The sequence below is a fragment of the Triticum dicoccoides genome, chromosome 3A, assembly GCF_002162155.2.
Source record: "Triticum dicoccoides isolate Atlit2015 ecotype Zavitan chromosome 3A, WEW_v2.0, whole genome shotgun sequence".
Classification (NCBI taxonomy): Eukaryota; Viridiplantae; Streptophyta; class Magnoliopsida; order Poales; family Poaceae; genus Triticum; species Triticum dicoccoides.
Genome location: NC_041384.1, coordinates 569,235,158 through 569,252,753, shown reverse-complemented (window position 1 = coordinate 569,252,753; position 17,596 = coordinate 569,235,158).

The following is a 17,596-nucleotide window of genomic DNA, read 5'->3' as shown; positions in this document are numbered from 1 at the left end:
TCGCTTTTCATAACTCAATGCACAAGTACATTTACACACTTCACAACAAACATATGAAACATACTTGTAAAATCTACAAAGATAAGTGTGTTGCAATGTCATTGAATATTTTATCCTGATTAGTCTACTCATCAAGCCTCTTGTATATTTTCTCACCACTGTCTATCCAACTTCCCAGTCGAATAACCAATGAAACAAGTCCTAATGAAACTCGCATGTGCTTACACCATTGGTCATCTTTTTTCTACAGTGTCAATAAAATGTAAGTCTACACACAACAAAATTTGTCAAGACAATTAACACAAGATATTCATTAGTTTATTTAATAAATGCACTTAATAATATCACGCCTAAGTCCAATGCCATCGCGTTCGCTCGAGGACTCTCTCGGTTTCTCAGAGAAACATGAGGTAACGACAAACAAACACGACATAATTAAATGGGTATTTGATGTGTGTATGTGTGTAGCATGGGTTTACCCATGAGCCTTATTTTTATCTTCATTATTTTGTATGCAAAAAACTAAAATATAAAGTAGCTACACTAGAAATATTTTATTTAGATATAGCTGAGTTTTATTAGACATCGGTATGTAGGCAGGTAAAAAACTTTTACTGAGATTTACATTATTCTTCAACACATACTAGCAAAAATATTTAGTTAAAGAATTCAAGTTATTCCTTAACACATAGTAGACAAAAGCTAGCCACGTGCTTAGGTATGTCTAAAGGTAACAAGTTTCATCATCGGTCAAGTGCCTATAGTGCAACATCGTACCATTAGAATAATTTAACTTGAGTCTAAATCCTTAACAGATTTCTATAAGCACCAGCTAACCCTAAAAAATCCATAACCATACAACAACTAACCCTACAATAATCCATTGTCTCTAAGCCGATAACACAGAAAAGCCGGAACTTGTTATATTATTACAAGAAATAGATCTCACCACCGTGGCGACCACCGTGACTGAAGAACAAGGCATCCCACGATGGGTCTACGACGATGTGGGAGACCCGACGTTCAATTGCAGGTCAGACTGCTAGAACTAGAATGACCGGACGGAGGCGACACCACACGATCATCAATGCGACACACGAAAAGAGAGAGCCGCTAAGGGCAACGTGGGAGCAGCTGCTTTGGGACGGTGTGGAACGCTAGGTAGCCACATGGCATCATAGATGTTGCCATTGGCACGGATCAATGACGAGAGGGAGGGGGTGGTTTGAGGGAGGCTAGCGGGGAGAGAAGTGGCAGGGCGTGTCCAAACATAATGAAAACTAACCAGAGAGGGCTTGGCGGAGGTAGTGAGAGTTTGCAATGGGGACGAGTAGTGTACATGGCTTATAACTGGTTGCGCAAATAACAACTCTGGCTGGCGGGAAGCCGACACTACAAAAAAATCACTTCCGTGATGATATGCGTTTGTCACAGTAGGTCATGTTTTTTGTCATGCATGTATATCCATGATGATTTTATGACAGAATCAAGATAGTCATGCATGTGCTGTCGTAGAAGTGTTCCATGACAATACCAAAATTATCATCACGGAAGTGTCCACTTCTATGACAATAAATGGCGCGTCATGGAAGTGCTTTCGTCAAGGGTAACCGACACGTGGCATCCACCGTAACGTGTCGTCGTTAAGCTATCGGGTTCCGGTTTGAATCCAATAACCCGTTAACAGCCCGGACAAATGGGGATTTTCCACGTGTAAAATCATTATTGGCTGGAGGAAACATGTGTCGGCTCCTCGGTGGGCCAGATGTTGTCCATCCAATGGAGGATACGTGCCTATGATACGTCGACACGTGGCAGGGCCCAACACAGGCCCATATAGGTTAAAAAGGTCGGCCCGGTCAAAGGCACGTAGTATTTACTCAGGTACTAGCAGGCCAGCCCAAACGGCCTGTTTAAACAACGCCCATTTACGACTCGAAGCCAAATCTGGCCCGTTAATTGTTCGCCGAATATTTGGGCCCAATTACGGCCCGGTGACATTTCAGCCTATTAGAGGCCCGATGTAGACATGGGCCCAATTCATCCGGGTGCGTCTTCGGCCTGGGAATGGCCCGTGCTGCCCATGGGCCATATATGGTCTGACGCGACATCCGGCCCTCTAACGGCCCGTGATTAAGGTGGCAACAGTTCAGCCCAACGTGACTTTGGGCCTATTAAAGGCATGCCATATAATTCGGCCCGTTGATGCCTCTACTAAGCTTTTGGCCTCTTAAAGGCCCATGATATCAGTGGGTCAACTAAGATCCGAGATATGTTTCGGCCTGGTAATGACCCGTCATATAACTGGGCCAATAATGGCCCGGTCTACATTTCAGCCTGCTGAAGGCTTGTCGATAACTAGTGAAAATTGAGGCCCAACATGCATTTTTGCCTACTAAAGGCCCATGGTTTCTTCTGGGCCGTAACAGGCCAGCAGAATATTCAGCCTGTTAACGGCCCGAAGCTACATGGGCCCAACTAAGTGTTGGGTCCACTAAAGGCCCAACTAAACTTTGGGCTGAATATAGGCATGTGTAAGTTGTGGGCCTGGCGCAAAGTGTGAAGGCCCCAATGGCCTTTCAGGCCAAAGAAAGTTGCTGGCCGGCCCAATTGTGGCCCGCTAAAATGCAGGCCCGTTAGAGGCGAATGTTTCGGCCCGGTCGACTACATCAGATTTTTTCCTTTTTTCAGATAGCAAATGATGGCATATACGTTAACTAGTAGGAATTAAGAACAAACCCACTCTATATAATAAATAAATTACTGCATAGTAACTTAGAATAAACCTACACTATACAATAAAGGATTTATGATATATCACATCCGTTGGGCGTCGAAGTTCGCCACCAGTGATCATAAAGTGCAACGAAGAAGAAGATTACAAAAACTGGGCACCATTGTAGCGTAACAAAATAATACTAAACCAAGACTACTTCCAAGACAGTTCAAGAACGGTTAGCCTTGCGCGGGAACTACTGCGCAAGCTGCTGAGCAAGGTTGTGAGACCGGCCTAGCATGGAGACCATGGACCAGAGGGGAAACTCTCATCCCATCTAGGGGGAGGCCAAGGAAGAATAAGAAGGAGGGGGTTATCTCCCCCTTTCTCCTGGTGGCACCGTAACGCCACCGGGAAAATCATCATGATGATGATCTACACCAACAACTTTGTCACCGTCAACACCAACTCTCTCCCCTCTATGCACTGGTGTAACACCTCTTCTCCCCGTTGTAATCTCTACTTAAACATGGAGCTTAATGCTACATATTATTATGTAATGATGTGTTGCCATCCTATGATGTTTGAGTAGATTTGTTTTGTCCTATGGGTTGATTGATGATTGTGATTGGTTTGGATTGTATGTTTTATTTTGGTGCTGTCCTATGGAGCCCTCCATGTCACGCAAGCATGAGGCATTACCGATGTAGGGTGTTCCAATATGTTCATAATTTGCTTATAGTGAGTGGCGAGAGTGACAGAAGCTAATACCCGAGTAAGGGAGTTATTGTGTATGGTAGTAAAGAGGACTTGTTACTTAATGCTATGGTTGGGTTTTACCTTAATGATCTTTAGTAGTTTCGGATGCTTGTTAGAGTTCCAATCATAAGTTCATATGATCCAAGTATGGAAAGTATGTTAGCTCATGCCTCTACCTCATATAAAATTGCAATAATGATTACCGGTCTAGTTATCGATTGCCTAGGGACAAATCTTTCTCTTGTGTTACAAAAAGCTCTCTACTAAAAAACTAACTTTTCTTATCTTGCAAAGTACTCATAGTTTTATTCTCGCTAAGTACTTCTAGTTTTATTCTTGCAAACTTATCCTCACACCTACAAAATAGTTTCATACTTATTCTAGGTAAAGCAAATGTTAAGTGTGCATAGAGTTGTATCGGTGGTCGATAGGACTTGAAGAGAATATAAATTCTACCTTTAGCTCCTTGTTGGGTTTGACACCCTTATTTATCGAAAAAGGTACAATTGATCCCCTATACTTGTGGGTTATCACATCGTCAAAATTCTTGATAGCATCTACAAAATTTTAAATATCTAATTTAGTATTTAATAATCATACTCCTATTGTTGCAGCTAGTCCAATAAAAATACTATTTGTAGTATTTAAAATAGTAGGAGTAGTAGACTCGTAAGCATGCCACTAGGAACCAGATTTTTAATCGTAGCTCTATCAACATCCTTCTCCATTCTGTCCTCATCAGATACAGTGCCGATAGTCCTTCTCCTATTTGCAACAACCACATAGTCCTTATCTTTGTTCAGCCCCCCCCCACCACACGTAGTATTAAGTTTTTATTCTTACATCACTAGATCATTATCGGGTACCTCTTTGACTTGTTCCACACCTTCCAATTGCGAGTCTCCTATATTGTATGCTCCATCCATTGTCATGTTCACATGGCTATCCTTTGAGTGCTCATCCCTAGTCTCCTAGCGAAGGCATCCTGGTCATCTGGTGTGCATTGTTTTCCACTATGTCTATCCCCATTAAAGGAACTATGTCCACTATTATTATATGAACATTCCACATTGTCAATCATGTCTGTGGCATAAGCAAAATTCAGGGTCAGTTCAGCCACACCAAGTAACATTGATTGCTACATCTGATCTTTCTTTAGCAATTTTTGGCATAGCTTCTCCTCCATTAGCTTACTAGTTTCATGTTGACTAGACATAACCGTGTTTACATCTTCTCCACCAGCGTTATAATTATTGCTAGGTGATACGTCTCCAACATATCTATAATTTTTCATTGTTCCATGGCATTATATTATCTGTTTTGGATGTTTTTTATGCATTAATATGATATTTTATATTATTTTTTGGACTAACCTATTAACCTAGAGCCCAGTGCCAGTTTCTGTTTTTCCTTGTTTTTGAGCTTCTCGGAAAAGGAATACTAAACGGAGTCCAAACGGAACAAAACTTCGTGATGATTTTTCTTGGACCAGAAGACACCCAGAGGACTTGGAGTGCAAGTCAGAAGAGCCACGAGACATCGACAAGGGTGGAGGGCGCGCCCTAGGGGGAGCCCCTACCTTGTGGGCCCCTCGGTGACCCCCTGGCCTAGCTCTTCCTCCTATATATTCACAAATATTCCAGAACCACCAGAAGCATCCACGAAAATACATTTCCACCGCAGCAACCTTCTGTTCCTGTGAGATCCCATCTTGGGGCGGCATCCTATCGGAGGGGGATTCGATCACGGAGGGCATGTACATCAACTCTATTGCCCTTCCGATGAAGCGTGAGTAGTTTACCACTGACCTACGGGTCCATAGCTAGTAGCTAGATGGCTTCTTCTCTCTCTTTGATTCTCAATACCATGTTCTCCTCGATGTTCTTGGAGATCTATCTGATGTAATCTTATTTTGCGGTGTGTTTGTCGATGTCTGATCAATTGTGGATTTATGATCAACTTATCTGTGAATATTATTTGAATCTTCTCTGAATTCTTATATGCCTGATTTGATATCTTTGTATTTCTCTTCGAATTATCGGTTTGGTTTGGCCAACTAGATTGGTTTTTCTTGCAATGGGAGAGGTGCTTAGCTTTGGGTTCAATCTTGCGTGATTTCACCCAGTGACAAAGTAGGGGTAGCGAGACATGTATTGAATTGTTGCCATCGAGGATAAAAAGATGGGGTTTTCATCATATTGCTTGAGTTTATTCATCTACATCATGTCATCTTACTTAAGGCGTTACCCCGTTCTTTTATGAACTTAATACTCTAGATGCATGCTGGATAGCGGTTGATGTGTGGAGTAATAGTAGTAGATGCAGGCAGGAGTCCGTCTACTTGACACGGGCGTGATGCCTATATTGCATAATCATTGCCTTGGATATGGTCATAACTTTGTTCTTTTCTATCAATTGCTCGACAGTAATTTGTTCACCCACCATATTATTTGCCTTCATGAGAGAAGCCTCTAGTGAAACCTATGGCCATCGGGTCTATTTTCCATCATAATAGTTTCTGATTTACTATTTTGCAATCTTTTATTTCCAGATCTATAAACCAAAAACCCCAAAAATATTTTATCTTTTGTTAGTTTCTATCTATCTCTATCAGATCTCACCTTTGCAAGTGATTGTGAAGGGATTGACAACCCCTTTATCGCGTTGGGTACAAGTGTTTGATTGTTTGTGTAGGTGCATCTATTAGGGACTTGCACGTTTCTCCTACTGGATTGATGATACCTTGGTTCTTAACTGAGGGAAATACTTATCTCTACTGTGTTGCATCACCCTTTCCTCTTCAAGGGAAAAACCAACACAAGCTTAAGAAGTAGCACCAGGACCATCTTCCTGCTAATAAACTTGTTGTTGTAGTAGACTGGCCTTGGTAAGATTTTGATTCTTTGTTACTTTGCATTATTGTCCTCAGATCTAGAATAGTCACTTATTTGTCCATTTACAACACTTCTCTTTAGAAGCACACCATCTACCAGTTTCCCACCTCCCTCTACTTTTTCTTCCACATAGAAAATTCACTAAGATATATGAACATATCCTCTATAAATGCATCGACACCAGGTATGGCACCAGGTTCAACAACTTCCTCTTTAACCTTGATAATCTCATCCCCCTATACCTCATCATGTCGATCCCCTCCACAGCTCCCAATGTGGATGTAATTTCCAAAAACTCATATATATGTGTAACATGGTGATAACCCACAAGTATAGGGGATCGCAACAGCTTTCGAGGGTAGAGTATTCAACCCAAATTTATTGATTCGACACAAGGGGAGCCAAAGAATATTCTCAAGTATTAGCAGCTGAGTTGTCAATTCAACCACACCTGGAAACTTAGTATCTGCAGCAAAGTGTTTAGTAGCAAAGTAATATGATAGTGATGGTAACGGTAACAAAAGAGTAACGAAAGCAAAGTAAGATTTTTGGTATTTGGTAGTTAGCAATAGCAACGGGAAAGTAAATAAGCGTAATCCAGTATATGGAAAGCTCGTAGGCATTGGATCAATGATGGATAATTATGCCAGATGCGGTTTATCATGTAACAGTCATACCATAGGGTGACACAGAACTAGCTCCAATTCGTCAATGTAATGTAGGCATGTATTCCGAATATAGTCATACGTGCTTATGGAAAAGAACTTGCATGACATCTTTTGTCCTACCCTCCCGTGACAGCGGGGTCCTAATGGAAACTAAGGGATATTAAGGCCTCCTTTTAATAGAGAACCGGAACAAAGCATTAGCACATAGTGAATACATGGACTCCTCAAACTACGGTCATCACCGGTAAGTATCCTGATTATTGTCACTTCGGGGTTAACGGATCATAACACATAATAGGTGACTATAGACTTGCAAGATAGGATCAAGAACTCTCATATATTGATGAAAACATAATAGGTTTAGATCTAAAATCATGGCACTCGGACCCTAGTGACAAGCATTAAGCATAGCAAAGTCATAGCAACATCAATCTCAGAACATAGTGGATACTAGGGATCAAACCCTAACAAAACTAACTCGATTACATGGTGAATATCATCCAACCCATCACCGTCCAGCAAGCCTACGATGGAATTACTCACGCACGGCGGTGAGCATCATGAAATTGATGATGGAGGATGGTTGATGATGACGACGGTGACGAATCCCCCTCTCTGGAGCCCCGAACGGACTCCAGATCAACCCTCCCGAAAGGTTTTAGGACTTGGCGGCGGCTTCGTATCGTAAAACATGATGATTTCTTCTCTCCTTTTTTTCTCCCCGAAAGCAGTTATATAGAGTTGGAGTTGGAGTCGGGGGGTCTCTAGGGGGCCCACGAGGTAGGGGGCGCACCCTAGGGGGGGCGCCCCCACCCTCGTGGCAAGGGTGTGGGCCCCCTGGTCTTCATCTTTGGCGAGGATTTTTATTATTTATTGTAAGGTATTCCATGGAGTTTCAGGTCACTCCGAGAACTTTTGTTTTCTGCACATAAAACAACATCATGGCAATTCTGCTGAAAACAGCGTCAGTCCGGGTTAGTTCCATTCAAATCATACAAGTTAGAGTCCAAAACAAGGGCAAAAGTGTTTGGAAAAGTAGATACGATGGAGACGTATCAACTCCCCCAAGCTTAAACCCTTGCTTGTCCTCAAGCAATTCAGTTGACAAACTGAAAGAAATAAAGAAAAACTTTTACAAACTCCGTTTGCTCTTGTTGTTATAAATATGTCAAGCTAGCATTCAAGTTTTCAGCAAAGATCATAACCAACCACATTTGCAATAATTCTCAGGTCTCATGATTATCCATATCAATAGCATAATCAACTAGCAAGCCATAATAATAAATCTCGGATGACAACACTTTCTCAAATCAATCATAATATGATATAACAAGATGGTATCTCGCTAGCCCTTTATGAGACCGCAAAACATAAATGCAGAGCACCTTTAAAGATCAAGGACTGACTAGACATTGTAATTCATGGTAAAAGAGATCCAATCATAGTCACACCCAATGTAAACTAACAATAATGAATGCAAATGACAGCTGCGCTCTCCAGCTAGTGCTTTTTAATAAGAGGGTGATGACTCAACATAAAAGTAAATAGATAGGCCCTTCGCAGAGGGAAGCAGGGATTTGTAGAGGTGCCAGAGCTCGGTTTTGAAATAGAGGTGAATAACATTTTGAGCGGTATACTTTCATTGTCAACATAACAACCAAGAGATGGCGATATCATCTATGCTACACACATTATAGGCGGTTCCCAAACAGAATGGTAAAGTTTATACTCCCCCTCCACCAACAAACATCAATCCATGGCTTGCTCGAAACAACGAGTGCCTCCAACATACATCGGGTCCCAGGGGGAGTTTTGTTCGCAATGATTTTGATTTAGTTTGCATAAAGCACGGGACTGGGCATCTCGGTGACCAGCCATTTATCTCGTGAGTGAGGAGCGGAGTCCACTCCTCTTGAGAATAACCCGCCTAACATGGAAGATACAAGCAGCCCTAGTTGATACATGAGCTATTCGAGCATACAAAACATGATGATTATTTGAAGGTTTAGAGTTTGGCACATACAAATTTACTTGGAATGGCAGGTAGATACCGCATATAGGAAGGTATAGTGGACTCATGTGGAATAACTTTGGGGTTTAAGGAGTTTGGATGCACAAGCAGTATTCCCACTTAGTACAGGTGAAGGCTAGCAAAAGACTGGTAAGCGACCAACTAGAGAGTGACAACAGCCATGTACATGCATTAAAATTAATAAACATTGGATGCAAGCATGAGTAGGATATAATCCACCATGAACATAAATATCGTGAAGGCTATGTTGATTTGTTTCAACTACATGCTTGAACATGTGCCAAGTCAAGTCACTTAAATCATTCAGAGGAGGATACCACCCTATCATACCACATCATAACCATTTTAATAGCATGTTGACACGCAAGGTAAACCATTATAACTCATAGCTAATCAAGCATGGCACAATCAACTATGATCTCTAATCGTCATTGCAAACATGTTTATTCATAACAAGCTGAATCAAGAATGATGAACTCATCATATTTACAAAACAAAAGGGGTCGAGTTCATACCAGCTTTTCTCATCTCAGTCAGTCCATCATATATCATCATAATTGCATTTCACTTGCACGACCGAACGATGTGAATAATAATAAGAGTGCACATGCATTGGACTAAGCTGGAATCTGCGAGCATTCAATAAACAGGAGAAGACAAAGCAATATGGGCTCTTGGTTAAATCAACAATAATGCATATAAGAGCCACTTCAACAATTTAATCATGGTCTTCTCCTACTGACCCCCAAAGAAAAGAAATAAAAATATTTACACGGGAAAGCTCCCAACAAGCAAAAGAAGAACAGGAAATATTTTTACGTTTTCTTTTTAATTACTACTACAAGCATGGAAAGTAAATTAATTAAAAGCTACAACTAATTTTTTGGTTTTTTCTTAAGGTTTATTAAACACACAAGAAGAAAGCATAAAAGGAAATAAACTAGCATGGATGATACAGTGAAAAAGTATGAGCACTGACATCTAGCAATGAGTGTGTGTGAACATAAATGTAATGTCGGTGAGAAATATGTACTCCCCCAAGCTTAGGATTTTGGCCTATGTTGGTCTATGGCCATGGCTGGCCTGGCTGATATCCATAATAATAGTTGTTGGGGTCGTACTGTGATGCAGCGGCTATCGCCTCCTGAGCTGCAGTGTGGCGATGAGCGGCCTACGCTCTCCTTTCGTACTCATTTGCCTCCTCTCTGGTAATAGTATATCCTCATCTTGCCTGATTATCAAAGAAAGCAGGAGTAGGGAGAGTAATATGGACAGCACGGCGTCTGTCAAAGATTAGTCAGTACTGGAGAGGTGATTCGTTCCTCTCGACAAAATGGTGGGAAACCATAGCATCAAAATCTAAATAAGTAGGAGGCAACTCCATGTCTCCTTCACAAACGTCTATCTCAAGAAATTTAGCTAAGAGGGTTGCATAAATTCCTCCAAAGAAATCTCCATTATGTCTATTATGATGCAACCTACGAGCTACAATGGCTCCCATATGATAAGATTGGTCTCCTGACACAGCACTCCTGAGAATGCTAAGTCAGGGACACACATGTGACATGCTTCATCCTTAGCATTTATGCACCTACCTATAAAGAGAGCAAAATAATGTATAGCAGGAAAGTGAATGCTCCCTATGGTAGCTTGCGTTATATCTCTAGATTCCCCTACAGTTATACTAGCAAGAAAGTTTCTAAATTTAGATTTAGGGGGATCCCTAACACTACCCCATTGTGGAAGTTTGCAAGCAAAAGTGAAATCCTCTAAGTCCATGGTATAAGATTTGTTATAAAGATCAAACATGACTGAAGGAGAATTACACGAAGATGAATACTCAAACCTCCTCACAAAAGAGCTTGTGAGATCATGATACTGGGGGCATTTGTCTGTCTCAAAGTCCTCAAGACCGGCATTACGCACATATGCATTAAATTCTTCTTTAATTCCCGCTCGATCCATAAAATTTTCAGAAGGCCACTCACAAGGACGCACTAGAGCGTCTCTTGGTGGCTCTTTGTCAGCATCACGCATTGCAAGCCTGGGTCCTTGCTTCTTTGAAGAACCACCTTGGAACATTTTCCTAAGCATATTTCTTTCTCTGAAAAAATTCTGAAATTTTTTAGTAACTTCAAAACAAAAGTAAACTAAACTCAATAATATTGATAGCAACTACTCCTACAAGTGCCTAGAGCCTATATCATGCATCAAAACTACTTTTGACCATATAAATTTGACATGCAAGCTCAAGAATAGGGTTACCTAAGCAACACAAATTTTCAATGAATAAAGCACTAGAACAAAAACTAATTGGACCAATGGAGGAGTCACATACCAAGGAACAATCTCCCCAAGCAGTTTTGTGAGAGGTGCTTTGAGCAAGGAGATCAAAAATGATAGCAAAGAGGGCTGAAACTCGTGCTTGAGTTGGCTTTCGTGTTTGTGGGAGGAAGAAGAAGAAGATGGGTGCAGGAATAAGTGGAGGAGGGCCACCATGGGCCCACGAGGCAGGGGGCGCGCCCTAGGGGGGTGGGCACGCCCTCCACCCTCGTGGCAAGGTGGTTGCCCCCCTGGTGTGTTCTTTGTTCCATAAATCCTCAAATATTCTATAAAAAAATCATATTTAATTTTCAGGGCATTTGGAGAACTTTCATTTTCGAGGTATTTTTATATTGCACGGATAATCAGATAACAGACAGAAAATTATTTATTTTTACTTTATTTCAACTAAATAACAGAAAGTATAGAGAGGGTATAGAAGGTTGTGCTTCTAGTTTCATCCATCTCATGCTCGTCAAAAGGAATCCACTAACAAGGTTGATCAAGTCTTGTTAACAAACTCATTCCGATTAACATGATACCGGAGAAATTTCGAATAACACTAGGTTACCTCAACGGGGATATGCACATCCCCAATAATAAGTATATCATATTTCTTCTTGACAGTAGGAAGAGGAAATTCAAAACCTCCAAATATAACCAATGGAATTTTTCCGATAGAGTTGATACTATGAACTTGAGGTTGTTTCCTCGGAAAGTGTACCGTATGCTCATTACACTTAACATGAAAAGTGACATTGCCTTTGTTGCAATCAATAACAGCCCCTGCAGTATTAAGAAAAGGTCTTCCAAGAATAATAGACATACTATCGTCCTCGGGAATATCAAGAATAAAAAAGTCCGTTAAAATAGTAACGTTTGCAACCACAACATGCACGTCCTCACAAATACCAACAGGTATAGCAGTTGATTTATCAGCCATTTGCAAAGATATTTCAGTAGGTGTTAACTTATTCAAGTCAAGTCTACGATATAAAGAGAGAGGCATAACACTAACACCGGCTCTAAGGTCACATAAAGCAGTTTTAACATAGTTTCTTTTAATGGAGCATGGTATAGTAGGTACTCCTGGATCTCCAAGTTTCTTTGGTATTCCACCCTTAAAAGTATAATTAGCAAGCATGGTGGAAATTTCAGCTTCTGGTATCTTTCTTTTATTTGTAATAATATCTTTCATGTACTTAGCATAAGGATTCATTTTGAGCATATCAGTCAATCGCATACGCAAAAAGATAGGTCTAATCATTTCAGCAAAGCGCTCAAAATCCTCATCATCCTTTTTCTTGGATGGTTTGGGAGGAAAAGGCATGGGTTTCTGAACCCAAGGCTCTCTTTCTTTACCATGTTTCCTAGCAATAAAATCTTTCTTATCATAACGTTGATTCTTTGATTGTGGGTTATCAAGATCAACAACAGGTTCAATTTCTACATCATTATCATTACTAGGTTGAGCATTATTATGAACATCATCATTAACATTTTCATTAGGTTCATGTTCATTACCAGATTGAGTTTCAGCATGAGAAATAGAAATATCATTTGGATTATCAGGTGTTCAGCAATAGGTTCACTAGAAGTTTGCACAGTTCTATCATTTTTCTTTTTCTTCTTTTTAGAAGAACTAGGTGCATCAATTTTATTTCTCTGAGAATCTTGCTCAATTATCTTAGGGTGGCCTTCAGGATACAAAGGTTCCTGAGTCATTCTACCAGTTCTAGTAGCCACTTTAACAGCATAATCATTTTTCTTACTATTCATCTCATTGAGCAATTCTTTTTGAGCTTTAAGTACTCATTCTACTTGAGTGGTAACCATAGAAGCATGTTTGCTAACAAGTTTAAGTTCACCTCTAATATTAGCCATATAATCACCCAAGTATTTAATCATATCAGCATCTTGTTTTAATTGTCTACCAAAATAAGCATTGAAGTCTTCTTGTTTAAACATAAAATTATCAAACTCATCCAAGCATTGGCTAGCAATTTTAGCAGGGGGGTTTTCAGCTTTATCATATCTATAGAGAGAATTTACCTTTACTACCTGTGTCGGGTTATCAGGGTTTGGAGGTTCTTCAATAAGTAAAGGATCAAGATCATATTTTTCTTCAATAGGCGGTAAATTAAGACCATGTATTTCTTCAATAGGAGGTAAATTCTTAACATCTTCAACTTTAATACCTTTTTATTTCATGGATTTCTTTGCCTCTTTCATATCTTCGGGACTGAGAAATAGAACACCTCTCTTCTTCAGAGTTGGTTTAGGATCATTAATTGGAGCAGGAGCTGGCTCATGAGGTGGCTCAGGAGGTGCCCAATTATTTTCATTTTTCAACATATTATTCAATAAGATTTCAGCTTCATCCGGTGTTCTTTCCCTGAAAAGAGAACCAACACAACTATCCAGGTAATCTCTGGAAGCATCGGTTAGTCCATTATAAAATATATCAAGTATTTCATTTTTCTTAAGAGGGTGATTAGGCAAAGCATTAAGTAACTTGAGAAGCCTCCCCCAAGCTTGTGGGAGACTCTCTTCTTTAATATGCACAAAGTTGTATATTTCCTTTAAAGCAGCTTGTTTCTTATGAGCAGGGAAATATTTAGCAGAGAAGTAGTAAATCATATCCTGGGGACTACGCACACAACCAGGATCAAGAGAATTAAACCATATCTTAGCATCACCCTTTAATGAGAACGGAAATATTTTAAGGATATAAAAGTAGCGAGATCTCTCATCATTAGTGAATAGGGTAGCTATATCATTTAATTTAGTAAGATGTGCCACAACAGTTTCAGATTCATAGCCATGAAAAGGATCAGATTCAACCAAAGTAATTATATCAGGATCAACAGAGAATTCATAATCCTTATCAGCAACACAGATAGGTGAAGTAGCAAAAGCAGGGTCAGGTCTCATCCTAGCATTTAGAGATTGTTTATTCCATTTAGCTAATAACCTTTTGAGTTCATATCTATCTTTGCAAGCTAAAATAACTAAAGAAGCTTCTTGATCAAATAAATAACCCTCAGGAACAACAAGTGATTCTTCATCGTCACTTTCATCTTCATAATCAGATTCAATATTTTCAATCTCTCTAGCCCTAGCAAGTCGTTCCTCGAGAAAATCACTAAGTGGCATAGTAGTATCAGGCATAGAGGTAGTTTCATCATAAGTATCATGTATAGCAGAAGTGGCATCATCAATAACATGCGACATATCAGAACGAATAGCAGAAGCAGGTTTAGGTGTCGCAAGCTTACTCATAACAGAAGGTGAATCAAGTGCAGAGCTAGATGGCAGTTCCTTACCTCCCCTCGTAGTTGAGCGATAAATTGTTGTCTTAGCGTCTTTCAAATTCTTCATAGTGTCCGGCAGATATAAATGCCAAGTGACTCAAAGAATAGAGCTATGCTCCCCGGCAACGGCGCCATAAATTAGTCTTGATAACCCACAAGTATAGGGGATCGCAACAGCTTTCGAGGGTAGAGTATTCAACCCAAATTTATTGATTCGACACAAGGGGAGCCAAAGAATATTCTCAAGTATTAGCAGCTGAGTTGTCAATTCAACCACACCTGGAAACTTAGTATCTGCAGCAAAGTGTTTAGTAGCAAAGTAATATGATAGTGATGGTAACGGTAACAAAAGAGTAATAAAAGCAAAGTAATATTTTTGGTATTTTGTAGTGATTGTAACAATAGCAACGGGAAAGTAAATAAGCGTAAACCAGTATATGGAAAGCTCGTAGGCATTGGATCAATGATGGATAATTATGCCGGATGCGGTTCATCATGTAACAGTCATAACATAGGGTGACACAGAACTAGCTCCAATTCGTCAATGTAATGTAGGCATGTATTCCGAATATAGTCATACGTGCTTATGGAAAAGAACTTGCATGACATCTTTTGTCCTACCCTCCCGTGGCAGCGGGGTCCTAATGGAAACTAAGGGATATTAAGGCCTCCTTTTAATAGAGAACCGGAACAAAGCATTAGCACATAGTGAATACATGGACTCCTCAAACTACGGTCATCACCGGTAAGTATCCCGATTATTGTCACTTCGGGGTTAACAGGTCATAACACATAATAGGTGACTATAGACTTGCAAGATAGGATCAAGAACTCTCATATATTGATGAAAACATAATAGGTTCAGATCTGAAATCATGGCACTCGGGCCCTAGTGACATGCATTAAGCATAGCAAAGTCATAGCAACATCAATCTCAGAACATAGTGGATACTAGGGATCAAACCCTAACAAAACTAACTCGATTACATGGTGAATCTCATCCAACCCATCACCGTCCAGCAAGCCTACGATGGAATTACTCACGCACGGCGGTGAGCATCATGAAATTGGTGATGGAGGATGGTTGATGATGACGACGGCGACGAATCCCCCTCTCCGGAGCCCCGAACAGACTCCAGATCAGCCCTCCCGAGAGGTTTTAGGGCTTGGCGGCGGCTCCGTATCGTAAAACGCGATGATTTCTTCTCTCCTACTTTTTTCTCCACGAAAGCAGTTATATAGAGTTGGAGTTGGAGTCGGGGGGGTCTGCAGGGGGCCCATGAGGTAGGGGCACGCCCTAGGGGGGGCGCCCCCACCCTCGTGGCAAGGGTGTGGGCCCCCTGGTCTTCATCTTTGGCGAGGATTTTTTATTATTTATTGTAAGGTATTCTGTGGAGTTTCAGGTCATTCCAAGAACTTTTGTTTTCTGCACATAAAACAACATCATGGCAATTCTGCTAAAAACAGCGTCAGTCCGGGTTAGTTCCATCCAAATCATACAAGTTAGAGTCCAAAACAAGGGCAAAAGTGTTAGGAAAAGTAGATACGACGGAGACGTATCACATGGTCTGCAACACAACAGAGATCCGAACCAACACAGAGTAGAGCTTAAACTTGGCCACATATGTTAGCTCCCACTTAGAAACCCTAACAATCACACTTCTTCATATGAGGCCAAACATGGGATACTAAAACATTTCTTTGAGTTTGCGGAAACCAGGGAACTTGACCAAAAATGATCCATCACCATACTCTTAGACTTTCAAGGGATTAGCCCAAAGGAATTGGACTTCCAGAGCATTGACTAAACCTTCAAATAGACATTTCCCTCAATCACTTGAACTAGACTTATAGCTTCAACCAACTTATCACACTTAGGTTTTCTCCCAATTTGAGCAAGTAACATATGTAGACCTTTTGCGCAACCAGAGTAGGTTTGTTAATCACACCACATTACTCAGAGATGTGGCAGTCCTTTTTGCCACAGTTAATGCAGATCAACACTGTTTTGTAGTCTTTCACTACGTGACTAGGCAAAGTACATCTAAAACATCTAGCATTTCTCAGCATGCACCTTACAACTTGTTACCTATACTCATGTCCTCATCCTAAGATGAGTTTCTTTGTGCATGCACATTATCAAAGAATGGAAGTTGATTGCCATCCACCATCCTCCAGAAGTCATCCCACTTCTTTGAGCATTACCTCCATTTCCCTGGCTTTGGAATTGATATCTTGGCTCAAATCACCGGACATCCCTAAGGGGATGATCCGCCCTCCTTGCTGATTTATCGGCTGGAGTTGCTCCACACAACATCGGATCGAGTGAGTCAAACATACCGGCAGAACTCTAGAACTTGAATTGACCCTTGTTCTAGAATTGCTGTTCACCTTGGAATTGTGGCACACTCTAGAACTGCATAGGATCCTGGTATTGGCTGAAGCCACAAACGTCAAGCATGCCACCGCTACCATCCATATACTTCGGATCTTGCTGCTCCATCCCCAACAAAGCCACCACCCACCCATCTCTCAGCTTGCCAATAACCATGACCACCCTACATAGTAAGAACTCTCATTCACATCGTCTGCTGCCGCCACACCACCCCTCACCACATTCTTGCCTTAGGCCCTGAACCCAGATGTGGCCCAAGAGTCTATGTATTGTCGGCAAGGTCCATGGTACGCCTTGTGGAACGGGTCAAGTCAAAGTAGTCGTCTTACACGAGCCTAGGCTACCCAAACCGAGCACATTCAAATTTTCTTCTAAACCTCCATTCCACTCTCCTTGAGCTCATATGCATCTAGCACGGTGACCACCCACCATTCGAGCGCATGAGCAAAAGTTGCATCAAAAGTAAGGCATGAGGGAATGGGAGAAGTACAACCAA